We start from the raw sequence: 13,950 nt of genomic DNA, 5'->3' as shown, positions 1-13,950 counted from the left end.
TGGTTTTGTTATTTAAGAGATGATAATGACCCCCACCTGGCTACAGCCTCCTTTCAGGCAATTGTAAAGAGTGATAAGGCCCCCCCCACCAAGCCTCCTTTTCTCCAGGTTAAACACCCCCAGCTCCCTCAGCCACTCCTCGTAAGTAGTGTCCTCCAGACCCTTCACCAGCTCTGTTGCCCTTCTCTGGACTTGCTCCAGCACCTCAAAGTCCTTCTTGTAGTGAGAGGCCCAGAACTGGACACAGTACTCGAGGTGCAGCCCCACCAGTGCCAAGTACACAATCACTGCCCTGGTCCTGCTGGCCACACTCTTGCTGGTACAGGCCAGGATGCCATTGGCCTTCTTGGCCACCTGGGCACACTCTGGCTCATGTTCAGCCACTGTTGTCCAGCACCCCAAGGTCATTTTCCACCGATCAGGTTTTCAGCCACTGTGCCCCCAGCCTGTAGCACTGCAGGGGATTGTTGTGACCCAAGTACAGGACTTTGCACTTCGTCTTATTGAACCTTATTCCATTTTAATCTGCCCATCAGTCCAGATCCCTCTGCAGAGCTTTTCTACTCTCCAGCTTCCAGCAGCCACACCCAACTCGGTATGATCTGCCAACTGGCTGAAGGTGCATTCTATTCCCTCACCCAGATCATGGATAAAGACATTAAACAGCACTCACCCCAGTGCTGAGCCCTGGGAAACTCCACTAGTGACTGGCTGCTGCGTGGATGTGACTTTGTTCACCACCACTCACTGGGCCTGGCCACCCAGACACTTCTTAACCCAGTGAAAAGTGACTCTGTGCCAGCCATGGGCTGCCAGCTTCTCTAGGAGAGTGCCGGCAGTGACTGTGCCAAAGGCTTTACTCAAGCCTAGATAGACAATGTCCAGAGCCTTTCCCTCATCCACTAAGCAGGTCACCTGGTCATAGAAGGTAACCAGATCAGTCAAGCAGAACCTGTCTTTCTTCAACCCATTCTGGTTCAGCCTGATCCCCTCATTGTCCAGCATACACCGCATGTTGGCACTGAAAAGGATCTGCTCAGTTGAGACCTTACCTGACGTGGAGGTCAAGGTGACAGGCCTATAGTTCTCTGGATCCTCTTTGTGACCCTCTTGCAGATGTGACTAATTTTTTTTAATTTTTGGGAAAAAGTTATTCTGTGTCCATTTCTTTCTCCAAGCACTGGAGCCAGTATGTTTTCTCAGCACATGCACTGAATGATGACTTTGAGCACCTTTTGAAAATAGTTCATTGCAATGCAAATATCCCTTTGCAATAAACCTAATGTAGCTGTAGAACACAGATTTTTAAATCATAAAGATTCCATTAATCGCCACAATTTACATCAAGACTGATCCAGATTATGCTGACCACATCTGTGCTTCTGAAAAAAGGGACTGTTTTGAAATATTATCAAATAACTGAACATCCTTACACTGACCCCTAACTTAGTTAATTTTTTGTTCAGCTTGGAAATTTTATTATGAATGTTTGCCACCAGAGTGCAGTCATTTTAGTTTCCAATAAAGCACCATTTAGATGTTTTGGGATTAGAGACAGAAAATGCATTTAGTACATAAAAAATATTCCATAAAAACAAAAGCACTGAAAAAACAACATAGAACAAAGACAGGAAAATAACTAAAGGGGGAAGAAAAGCAATTTTCTTTCCAGGATCCTGTAAAATACTGTTTGTTGGGTAACAATGCTATAATCAGGATATGGTGGGGAAGAAGGATCATATATAAGTTGCACATTTTGATTGTCCAGTTCCCCAAGGTATGATTTGTAGTAGGAATGCCATCTTGAGTACAGAATATAATACAAATACTTTTGGAAGGCAAGAAATTTTTTTTTTTCTGGCTATCTCCTAGATCTAGCTGCGGAGATAATTACAGTTACCCCAAATAAGGTATGGCAGTAATAGCAGAACTGGACTCAAGTGTAGAATACTTCACACTGAATAATTTTGCAAGACTGAATGTATAGATTATTTTTTAAAAATAAATTGTGAACATTTTCGCTAAATTTATAGTCTCTCTGGTATATACATTCAGTAATTCTGTTTTAGGACTTTCAGGTAGAGGAAATTAGTTGGAGACATTTTGTTGTATTAGTGGGTCACAAAAACTGTTGATCAATAGAAAACAAAAAAAAAAATCCATCCTTGCTTCTTATTTCTGTATTTCATGTTCATGGTATTGCTTTTTAAAAAAATTCATCACTATTTTTTTATGTAATAACATGCACAAACTCTTCCTTTCCACTTTAGCTCGTAGGTATAGTAGTGCTTTCTGGAATATTGCACAATGTAGAATCACATTTTACCTTTACAGAGCTTCGACCTACAGGCAATATTTCCAGAAAATAAGGAATAGTTCACTGAAACAGTATAGTTCCAGTTGGGAAGCACTCCTATTCTGAATAAGTATTTCATAAACATACTGCAAAGAACAGCACAAGAAATTGAAGAAAGAACAATAGCAATAAACCCCAGATTTGTATTGAAATAACTGTAACAGAAAATAGGTTGCAGGTAAGATATAGTGCCAAAGATAGAGCAGAGTCCCATCAGGTGCTTGTGTTAGGAATGCAAGTGTTGTGTAGCCAGGCACAATGGTGGCTCCTTATAACTGTATCTGTCAAGCCTCAGGAAAACCTGAGATGTTTTCTTAATCCCAGTAATTTCTACACGTTAACTGTCCCAAGTGGTCATTCTCCACTGCATGTAAAAGCAAAACTGAAAGCACACAAAGGGCATCTGAAAATTTGGTCTGAATCCAAAGAGACTTTTTTTAATATGTAGAAGTCTCTCTGCTGCAGGTATAATGCTATGTTGTATCTTGAGTTGATTGTTTTGACCATATTCTATGTTTAATTTTGGCATTGAGCTCAGTAATAATGTGCATTTTATGTACTCATCAGTACAAGTAAGGGTTAATCCAGTATTCCTATATGCAGTTTAAGCTCACTGTGCATCAAAATTCAGATGATTTTTTAAAATCCTGAGAAGGCAACACAAGCAACCCTGATTAGGCATCTCTATCTTTCTCTGTCAACTGCACTCAAAGTGAATGAAAATGTAAGACACCTGAACTCTGACAAAGGAAACAGTAATGGTGTAACATCTGACTTAGCTGACTAGTTGACTGTTTCCATTTCTTTCTTAAATGCTTGTATCTTTTTTGATTCCTCCTCCCACAATTTTGATAAACAAGAAAAGCCTCTCATTTGGGGGGAGTGGGAGGGAAAAAGCGGGGGATACTGGAGATGGGCTGACCAGAATTAGATAACAAGAGCTGAGCACAAGGTCCACATGCCATAGTGATTCATGTGATTGCGTTATAACAGCTCATAATAACCAAGCTCTGTCATTCTTTATAGGCCAAATTTTCTAGTTAGATCTTTTTTAAAGCATCTCCTCATTGTGCAGTTGTTTTATTGAAATGACCATAATAACACTGAGATATTTCTCCCGAGTTATTAAAGTTAATTTAGAATTCAACAATGTGAACAAGTAAATCAAGCTCAGTCTAATTAGTATTACTTACTACTTAGATTGGATAGCATCTATATGTCCCAGTGAGGTACTGGGTTTTGTTCTGCCATGCATGATGTAAACAATCTAAATAAAGCATGTGTGCATTATCCTGAAAATTATATTTCACAGTGCCCCAGGACAACCTTTTACAATCCCTTGAGCAAATCTTAATCCAGTTTATGTCCTCCACGGAGAATATTCAAGATGAATTAGACATGCCTCCAGAATACAAAGACCTAGTTATGAACTCCTGTGAGGTAGATTAAAATCATGGCCTCAACATGAAACTGAGACACAGGAGATCTCTGTTTCTAACAGTTCTGTTTCATATTTTCTGTGTGACTCTGCTCAAGCCTGTCTAGAAGGTATTTAGTGTTCCAGCATTTGCTTAGTAACTACTGTGTTCAGGGAGAAGCAAGAGTAGGCTGTTCTGTGAGAGGAAACAAGAGACAGCAAGGTGTCCGTGCTGGCCTCAGTGGCAAAGGCAAGGCCCCGCAGCATCCAAGAAAGAAGAGCAGAGAAGGTCTGTGATGGTAGCCAGACCCAGCTAATATTCCACATCAGCAGACAAGTCCATAACGATGAGGCAGATCTGACATTAAGCCAAGCAGTCAAATCAGAGCATCAGGGTCAGGATCTGGTCCAGTGGTCCTCAGGAAAGCCCAGGTAGCTCCAAAGTCAATAAATCTTGACATGGAATCTACAGGTCAAGGTTCAGAAAACCAAAACACACAGCAGTTCACAGCCACAGCAGATTCAGCTTAAGTGCAGCTCCTGAGTGAAGGGGCTATGGGATCCCACTTCTCACAGACTTTTCACTGTAGTCTGATCTATACCATGCATTCACAGCTGATTTTGAGTACTTGCAGCTTAAGCTGTAGAGGTGTGGGTGTGGGTGTAATGGAGATGCACTGGTACCGACAGCTTAAGCATCATTTTGAATGCCAAACTCAGAATGGTAGATATCCACTAGAGAATTAGTCTGATGCTGACCAGAAAATGCTAAGCTTGTGACTAAATTCTATGTCTTAAATTACCAGTGCCCCAGTGTCAAGAATTTACTAAAGCACTAATTTGAGACATCACACAGTTATCTGGGATTAATTAAACAAACCTGCCTTCTTTCTGAACCCTTGATTTATATATTATACCAGTGGTCAAATGAATATTCAAATAAGGAGTTGGTCTTCCTTTTCTCCTGGATAAGTTTTGGTGGTAATAGCCTTGAATCCTAATGGACGTTCTCATCCAAAGTAAGAAAGGTATGATTTGTAATGCCTTCAGATGGGGACCCCATGTTCAGAGGGGGACTTAATTGCATGCAGATCTTTCTGCTTCAAGTGCTCAAAACATAAACTCAGTATTCTAGGAAGCAATGTTAGACCAGTAAATCTTTCTCTGACTTGGCCAGGTTTTAAAATAGAAAGCAACTGTAGATGCATATAAAGAGGGGACTAATTTGGTTAGTAAACATACCTAAAGGCTTGAGCTTTTTGAGGATCTTATCTGTCTAATTTCTCAACCTTAATGGAGCTGAAGTGTAAAGAAGGCATTGTCTTCTGCTTCTGGAAAGAAAAATGGAGAAACGTGTACATTCCTGGTGGATTGCTGTAAAAACAGGAGCCAGCTACAAGCATTTCTTCCATATCCACTGTTCTGCATGATATGGCTTTTTATCGATCTTTCCTGTTCAGGATTCCCTAGCTGTTTTCATACTAGTAATCTCTGTATTTCTATGCCAGAGTAATTTACAATTCTCTCAGTTTTAATTTTGTTGTAGTGTTGTCTGAAAGTTTTTTACAATGCCATTCTGTATGATTATAAAAAAGCTGTTCAACAATGAAATATAGTAGAGATTGGTTGTAGTTTCCTACAAAAAGCTGTGATTAGAAACATATATTGATTCCCATTGCTTATTTTTCCCCTCTGTGTTTGGCTTTTCTACATCAAATTTTCTATCTCCATGCCTGTGAATTTACTTCTTACATCATCTTTCAATATACTGAATAACTTAGTTCACATCTTTATAGATTTCTGAATGATATGTTTAGTTATCATTTCCCTAGAGGTATAGCCATCTCTTCTTTGTTTCAGTTTACTGCTTTTGGGATGCAATCGTTCTACTGTGCTCTACATCACCCCAAGCACTGTAATGTTCATCGAATATTTTTATCAATTCTCTGCTAATGATTTTCGTATCTGCTTGCCTCCTTACTGATTTCTTGCCCTGTCAAGTCCTCCCCATCTTTTTTGATAGTTTTTATTGGATATCTAACCATGAGTAAGCTTGATAAATAAACATGTAAATGATCTCTCAGTCTTAGCTTTTCTTCTTTCTGTTTTCTCTGCTTCATCATCATTTCCATCTTCTGAGCTCAATACTTTAACATTGCCTTCAGTCTCACTCTCTTTGTTATCAGCTAGAATCATCAGCACAGACACTTTATCCAGTCACCTTAGTGAGTGAAAAATGTTTGGCTTCTGCACCTTACCTGCCCAGTCAATCAAATACTGTGTTGTAGGTAACCTTGCCTCCTCAGTATTGCCCATGGTTTTCTACTTTATGTCTATAAATTAAAACTCATGCACTTAAACGCCACTTCATTCTATCTCCTGCATCAGTCTCCATCTTCTGTCTTGCTTTGTGTCAAGTCTTTCTTTTCCTTAAGAAGTATTTTATGGCCAGGCAAGAGAGGCTGCCTGAGACCATAGTTTTAGTAGCATGAATGCACAGTAATACTAAGATAAATAGTATTAAAAAATAAAGCTCCTTCAGAAACCCAGTACCTTTGATGTGGCTCTGGGTCTATTTGGCTGCACATATCTTCATCTTCTTCAAAGTAATGCCCAGAAGGTGGAGTTGTCTTCTAATTAAAGAAGTACATCTTCCTACCATATGTTCAAAGCGTTTTTCTAGATTATCACATATTTCAGGAAGTATTCAGTTTATCATGAGAATACATTTTCTTCTATCTGCTCATAAAAAATTGTTTACATTTTCATTAGTTCAACTGGATTTTCTTCATACTTGTTATTCAGGTTAGGAGATTTTACTCTTTACATTCCACATGTGCTAGCTTCAAATAGACATATTAAACTTACAGGGTGCATTACTATTTAGTAAATAGTAAAAAAATATTAAAATATACAAAAATGCTGAACTTCCACTTCTCCCACCCCTTGCCCTAGGGAACATGCAGAAATAGTACCTGGAACATATAAAAATTCTATGATGTGGTAGCTATTTCCATAAACTAGCTTTCTCAGGGAATAAACTTTAATATTTTACATAATTATTTTTAAGATTTATTGTCTATAACGAAAAAGAAAATGGTCTAATTATTGTTTGAACTTTTAATTCTTATATTTTATTTCAAAACCTGGAACAAAGTTATCATAATGAATGTGCAATCAGAAATCACTTGTGAGACTGCATATGCATATGTGATATTTCATTATTCTATAAAATTTGTATATTCTTGAATTTTTCCTCAAGTACAAAATTTCGTCCTGAGCAATAAAAGTACACACAACCAAAAGAAAACACTTCCCTGCTACCTATGTTGTTTTTTTTTTTAATTATGTAAGTAGCAGGAAAAAAATCTGAGTTATTATTAAATGCATCCTGGTCATTGCCTGAAACTGTGCTGCTTTCTAAGTTGTCTTATATATTGTACTGATCATATTATGGTAATGGGTAATCTTTTCCTCACTGCACTGTCTATAGAAAATAGAAGGGAAATATTCAGAGATCATTGTTAAGGTAGCTTCTTAATTAACCAAGCCATTATTCTTAACCTTCAAACACTGAGTCTATTTAAGGCAGAATTTGCTTGGCAGCAATGGAAGGATTCATATGAAGTTCATCCTTCATCAGTGAAAAATATCTATGAAGTGTCTATTTTTCTTTTTGCCTGTACTGGTACTGTGTCTTGCTACCCAGAGCTTGAATAGTGAGATAGTAGCTGTTTTGGTCTGATGAGCTTCAGGAATGCAAGTGCACAGCAAGCTTCTAGGGACATCCCTGTCTTCTCTGCCTATGGAGCAGTAGGTTCTAATTTAAGAATTTATCACTTCTGTATGGATAGCCATGAGAAGTAATAGATCTGTAAAGTTATATTTTCTTAGGAGCCTTTTCCTGAGCATAGTTTGATGTTGGTTCATTGTGAGGAGATTTCATGGATATTATTTACAGAAGCAAAATTGCCTTGTTGTTTTTCTCATGTTCATGTAAGAGGATGCCATTTCACCACAGTCCTTCTGTTATACATAAGCTTGTAGGTGGTAAGAAGTGAGTTATCTTTGGACTGAGAGAAGGATTTTAATCAAGCCTGCTCACATGGAGAGTTCTGTAGCATATCTGGAAATCCACAAATGACTCTCCTTTAAATGGGGGTTTCACCATTTTTGTTTGTTGCACATTTTCTTTTAAGTGGATAGTCTGTTATAAGTATCTCTTCTTCAATATGTCCATCTCTCTCTCTGTTAATCATGCAGGCAAGACTTTGTTCCCCATGTATCCAACGTGGGCTGACTTAAATGTGCTTCTTTATTCTATAAAAAACCAAAGGTTTTACATTTCAGGTCAAAAGAATAATTCTAGAATATATATTGTTCTAACTGAATCTTCTTAACAGAGATGTTTTGCAGAAATGCTCAGTGTTCAGAATTTCAACACAAAAACCTTTCATATTCTTTGTTAAAGTTCTTTGTTCTTTATATTCTTGTTAAAATCATCTGTGGAAATAGCAATACTATTTTACCCAGAAATAGATTTAGCAGGAGCTGTTCCAGTAGGGCAGTAAAACATTGTCTATTTCAAAAATCAAAATGTGTGAAGCGATGAACTCAAGTTTACTAAATGCTGAATAATATATATCATAATATACCATCAATGACCAAGTCAAAATAGGATAAAAAAATAGCAAATGAGACTGCTACTATACTCATTCTCTGTTGTCTGTAATTGAAATGCAATCCAATTCTATATTGTGAGCTATTGAAATGTTATTGAACGTGGTTACTGTGCTGGTAAAGCACAACACAGCCAGAATATTATCACTTATAAGAAAACAGAATCAGATCTGCTATTGCAACTAAGGGGAGAGATCTGTAGCAACCTGTAGATGAGGTCTATAGCTTCCCTTGTGAGGGGAAGAGGTGGGGCAGGCACTGCACTCTTCTCACGGGTGACCAGTGACAGGAATCAAGGAAATGGCTACAGCTGTGTTGGTGGACTTTAGGTTGGATATTAGGAAAAGGTTCTTCACTCAGAGTGTGGTTGGGCACTGCAAAAGGCATCACAGCACCAAGCGTACCAGAGTTCAACAAGCATTTGAACAATGCTCTCAGGCTCATGGTGTGACTCTTGGCATAGATGTCCTGTGCGTGTTGCAATTTCAAAACCTGAATCTCTATTGTGGGAGCTGAAGTTGAATTTAGTGCATGAGAAAACACCCAGTTGTTTTTCTATTAGGCCTTTTGGTGAATCTGATTTTCTGTTCAAATTGATTAATATAATTCAAGGGCCTAATTCTGAAATTTTATTAGTTGTTGTTAAATACAGGAGGCTAATGGGTGAATACTAAAGAGAAGGGGAAAATTATTCATGACACTTAGTTGGTTGGGGGTTTTGTGCTGTTGTTTAGTAACCCAGATCAATCATAGAGCTACTAGAAGTTGCATTAGGCACCTTATAACTTACTCAGGGTTATGGGGATCAAGGCAATACATTTCAGCTTTTCTTTTCTAGGCCATGGTCTACAAAAGCTGCTCATACAGGAACTACACTATTTTTTTTCTCTCCAAGTTTTCTTTACACATTAATTAACCACTTTTATGCTGTGCTAAATAATCTGCTTAAATATCATTCACATATTATTGTGTGTAACCAGGTCATTTTTATAGTGATGGAAAATTGTCTATTCCTATCAGCTTGACATTAATCAGTTGCAACAATATTTTTGTTTGCTTTAGTATGATCAGTTAGTAGTTACCAATTCTGAAATTTTGAGTAGAGCAGTATCCAACAGATTGTCTGCAATTGCAACATGAAAATTAAATAAACTAAATTGATTACACTAGACTATTTACATGGATTCTTCTGAATCAATAATTACTATGAAATCATCAAATCTGTATGTATGTATTCTTATGTGTAATTGAATTACTTCTTGTAGTTTATACTAAAGTGCATCAAAAAATACGGAAAGAAACCTCCTGTCTCAGGCTTTCTCCACCCAGAGCTCAACCTGCAGCTTGCACTGCAGATGTGCACAGTGAACACCTGTACTAAATCACAATTTATTTTTTTTTTCACAATTGTAGAATGTGCTGAGTTGGAACAGACCCATCATTGAGTCCAGCTCCTGGCCCTGTGCAGGACAACCCCAAAAATCATACCATAAGCCTGAGAGCTTTGTCCAAGTGCTTCTTGAACTCTGTCAGGCTTGGGGCTGTGACCACTTCCCTGGGGAGCCTGTTCCAGTGCCCACATCCTCTGGGTGAATACCTTTTTCTGATAATCAACCTAAACCTCCCCTGACACAGCTTCAGGCCATTCCCTTGGATCCTGTCACTGCTCACCAGAGTAAAGAGAACAGTACCTGCCCTTCCACTTCCCCTCATGAGGATGTTGAAAACAGCAATGAGGTCTCCCATCAGTCTCCTCCAGGCTGAACAGACAGGGTTACCTCAACCATTCCTCATACAGCAACCCCTCTTGACTCTTCACCATCCTCCTCACCCTCCTTTGGACACTCTCTAATAGCTTCATGTCTTTCCTATATTGTGGTGCCCAAAACAGCAGGCATGACTCGTAGGAATTGCTGTGATGCAAATAAATAAAAAAAGAGAATTTTCCATATTGGAAGAGTTTAATTTAACATGACACATAAAGATTTTCCTCAGCTTCTGCTAAGGTAATTTCAATTTTAGATGTCTTTTTTTGTTTGTTTTTTCATATTTTTCCCCACTTTGCATTTTTTATTCTTATTAATATTCTCTTTGACTATTTTGCCAGTGGTATACAATTTGTGTTTGTATAAACAAGCAAAAATACTCATACCACAGTGCCTAAAGATATCCTTGTTTGCCAAATATTCCACCTCAGGATGTGGTGATTTAGTATAGTAATTTGAAATAATAACAATAAAAAAAACAAAACTTGTGAGAAACCTTTGATTTTTTCAAATGAGAATACGTAGTCCTTGTGTGTGGCAGTTCCAGAACTGAATCATTTGGGTTCCAGAATTTGAAGCATTGTTTTCTAACACAAACCTAACATAAAAAGAATACAATAATGTGCAAAGTGCATGATGTCTTACTATCTGTGTATAAGAACCTTGTATTTGAGTTTGACATGCAAATGACCCAGCACATGAATTATATTCATTCACCTCTAAAAGACTGGTTGACTTTTAGTTCACAATAAGTAATTATTTTATGCTGCAGATTAAAACTGAGGTAGAGAGCCTCATTTCGCAATGGAAATGAGACAAAGTTTCATTGAAATGAGTCATAGACTAGTATTTAATAAGAATATTAGCTTTCCTAAAATATTAAATACAGTTTAAAGTCATACTGAAGTGCTGGGAACTATTTTATGTATCCACTTGGTCGTGTTGATAGACCTGAACTAGTTGCCTCTAGACAAATTCCATTAAATTATCTTACACCTTGGAGCATCAGAGCCACATTAGGCACATCCTCATGGAATCATTTGGCAAAATATCTAAAAAAAGACCTTATAATCTGTGTGGATCTGTAAGAGGCAGACTGAAGGACATGGAATATGTACTGCTGACTCATATTACACTTTCCATAACCCAGGATGCCTAGGTACCTTTCCATGGCACTGCTTTCCAGCATCTCATTCCCCAGTCCATATGGAATTCCAGGGTTTGCCTCATCCCACATGTTGAATCCAGAACTTTCCCATGAACTTAAGATGGTTGGTGATTGCCCAGCCCTCTATTAGGGTCTCTCTGCAGGGGAGGTCTCCCTGCCTTTGAGGGAGCTTCAGCAGCTCCTACCAGTTTCCCACCATCTCTGAACTTGCTTAGTACCTCTTCCAGTCCTGCTGCCAAGTCATTTCTGAAGTTGTTGTCGAGAATATAGCTCAGGATGGAGCCCTGTGGAATCCTGTAGTAACAGGTCACCATCAACCTTTGTGCCTGGCCTGTGAGCCATTTGCTCACCCATCACGTGATGTGTTTATCCAGCTGAATGCTGGACGTTCTGTCCAGAAGGATTCTATAAAAGATAGAATGAAAAGCAGGACTGAAATCCAAGAAGATCACATCTACTGGCTTCCCTTGATCAGCTGGTAGGTTACTTTGTCATAAAAGGAGATCAGGCTCGATAAGCAAGACTTTTGTTTGATTGTAAGCAAAAAAACTTTTCTGAACCAAGAATAGGAATATATAGGATCACAGAATCATTTAAGTTGGAAAAGAGCTTCAAGATCATTGAGTCCAACACTGCCCAATAAACACAGATATTTATATTTTTTCCATATAAGCTATAAGTCAAAGTTTTAGGTTTTATGCTTTGCTTTTGTTATTCATCACCTAAACAATAACAAATATTTTGGAATTTTTGTTTCTGAGTATTGTTTAAGTGCCATGATAAATGACCCTATTTAAAATACAGAGAGAGACAGAGTACAGAAAGCACTATCCTAGACCCTCACCATTTATCCAGTCCTAAAGTGGTTTTCTGTTTTGCAGAGTGAATGCCATTGAATAACATTGATTTCCTATTTCAATAAAGGGAACTGTCATCCAAAAGGGGGATGAAATATTAAGGCTCTACTATCTAATTAGATAGATAGCTAGATAGGTAGAAGTACCGATAAATACTGTGCAAATAAAAAAACAGGGCAATATTGTCTTATGCAGGCTGTATTTAATTTTGAGAACTAAATAACTGTTTTATGGGGAAAATAAAATTATTTTTAAATTTTAAAAACTATTGGAAAAAATCCATTTTTACAATGTTAATTTATTCTGTACAACCACTGATTGCATGTGAAAGCACACAATCAATTTTATGCCCCAGTAATTCTGAAACACCTATTCTCTATTCCCTCCACACACCTCTCTATTCCCTCCACACACCTCCTGAAAATTCACAAGACTAAGCACCCCCTTAGTTCTGGGAATGGATTTGGCAATTGCAACCTGGAGAGAATTGTAACTGGTATTATAAAGCCCTGATAGTTTTATAATGGAAAATTTGAAACCTGAAGTACCACCTCATTAATGTGATTCTGTAAACATAACCAGTCTAATTTGAAAATAAGAGTCAGTTATTAAGGAATATATTTGTAGAGTTAATATTGTTAACTTCCTAATTTTAGTCTTCTCTTGGATTTGAATTATAGTTTTCTTTCAAATAAAAAGTTCTGATGAGACACCTAATGGTTTTCTACTTTAATTTTGCTGTTCTGCTTGTTTTTACAGCTGCCCCCCACTGTATTTATGTTTAACCCCTTTGCAGAGTCCTTGCAGTGAAGTCATTATGCAGACCAAAGTATAGTCCTGATATCCAAACTTTTCCACCTACAATTAGCCTCCGCATAAATTGATTAGAAAGGGCATTGCACAGGAAATGGCTGTCAATGTGGTCTACATCAAGAATGGAGCTAGGCTCCAAATGTGCTGTTTGTCATCTCACTGACTGTACATAAATGCTTGCAGCTCTGTCAATTCCTTTAGAGTAGTTTGAGTCTTACTAGACACTGACTGTGTTGCCATGGAGTTGTACTTAGATTTCACAGCAAAGCTGAAACTGATTTCCAGGTGATAGTTGAGTTAGAAAACAGGGAAAAAACCAGAATGAGTAAATCAAATTCCAAACTGACTATTATTAGATTTGACACCTATTTCTTCTGTCTTGATATATCTATTATTGACATAACACTGATATAGTTTAGGTATTGGGGGATTTTAGGTGGAAAAAATAGAATAAGAGTTCAGAATGGAGATTATTCATCCAAGAAAAAAAAATAGGTGCTAGACTGCTTTACCTTACTTTGTATGAAAACAACAAGGTCTTTTAATATGTTGATCTCCTTTATGGATCGATCCTGAAATGGTGCCTGTATAGAGGATAAAAGTTCTTTTATTTCTTCATTAGCCTGTATCTAGAAGTTATGTTTCCCAAAGCAATTTTAAGTATCCTCTTACTTTTACTGTCACATTTGGTCATTTTAGAATTTGCTCTGAAGACACAACGTCCTTATGTGTGAATTTCAGGGTATAAACTGGTACATTCAATAATCCCTGTTAAGAAATTTAATCAGAATCTGACTGAAAAATGCTACGATCGATACCACACAATTAATCCATAGTAGAACTGCATAATAAACAGAAGATTATGCTTTCTGAGTCAGTTAATGTTCTATGAA

At 37.7% G+C, this 13,950-nt stretch overlaps 1 protein-coding gene across 8 annotated transcripts in view; it reads left to right on the top strand.

Moving 5' to 3' along the window:
* The window catches only part of ADGRB3 (adhesion G protein-coupled receptor B3), a 446,997-nt gene that overhangs the window by 242,898 nt on the left and 190,149 nt on the right, over positions 1–13,950 (top strand). The window lies entirely within an intron of this gene.

Source organism: Passer montanus, unplaced genomic scaffold (assembly GCF_014805655.1).
Source record: "Passer montanus isolate IOZ18808 unplaced genomic scaffold, ASM1480565v1 scaffold11, whole genome shotgun sequence".
In the NCBI taxonomy this organism is placed as follows: domain Eukaryota; kingdom Metazoa; phylum Chordata; class Aves; order Passeriformes; family Passeridae; genus Passer; species Passer montanus.
The sequence above is the reverse complement of the archived record's forward strand: the minus strand, read 5'-3'. Positions and strand labels throughout refer to the sequence as shown.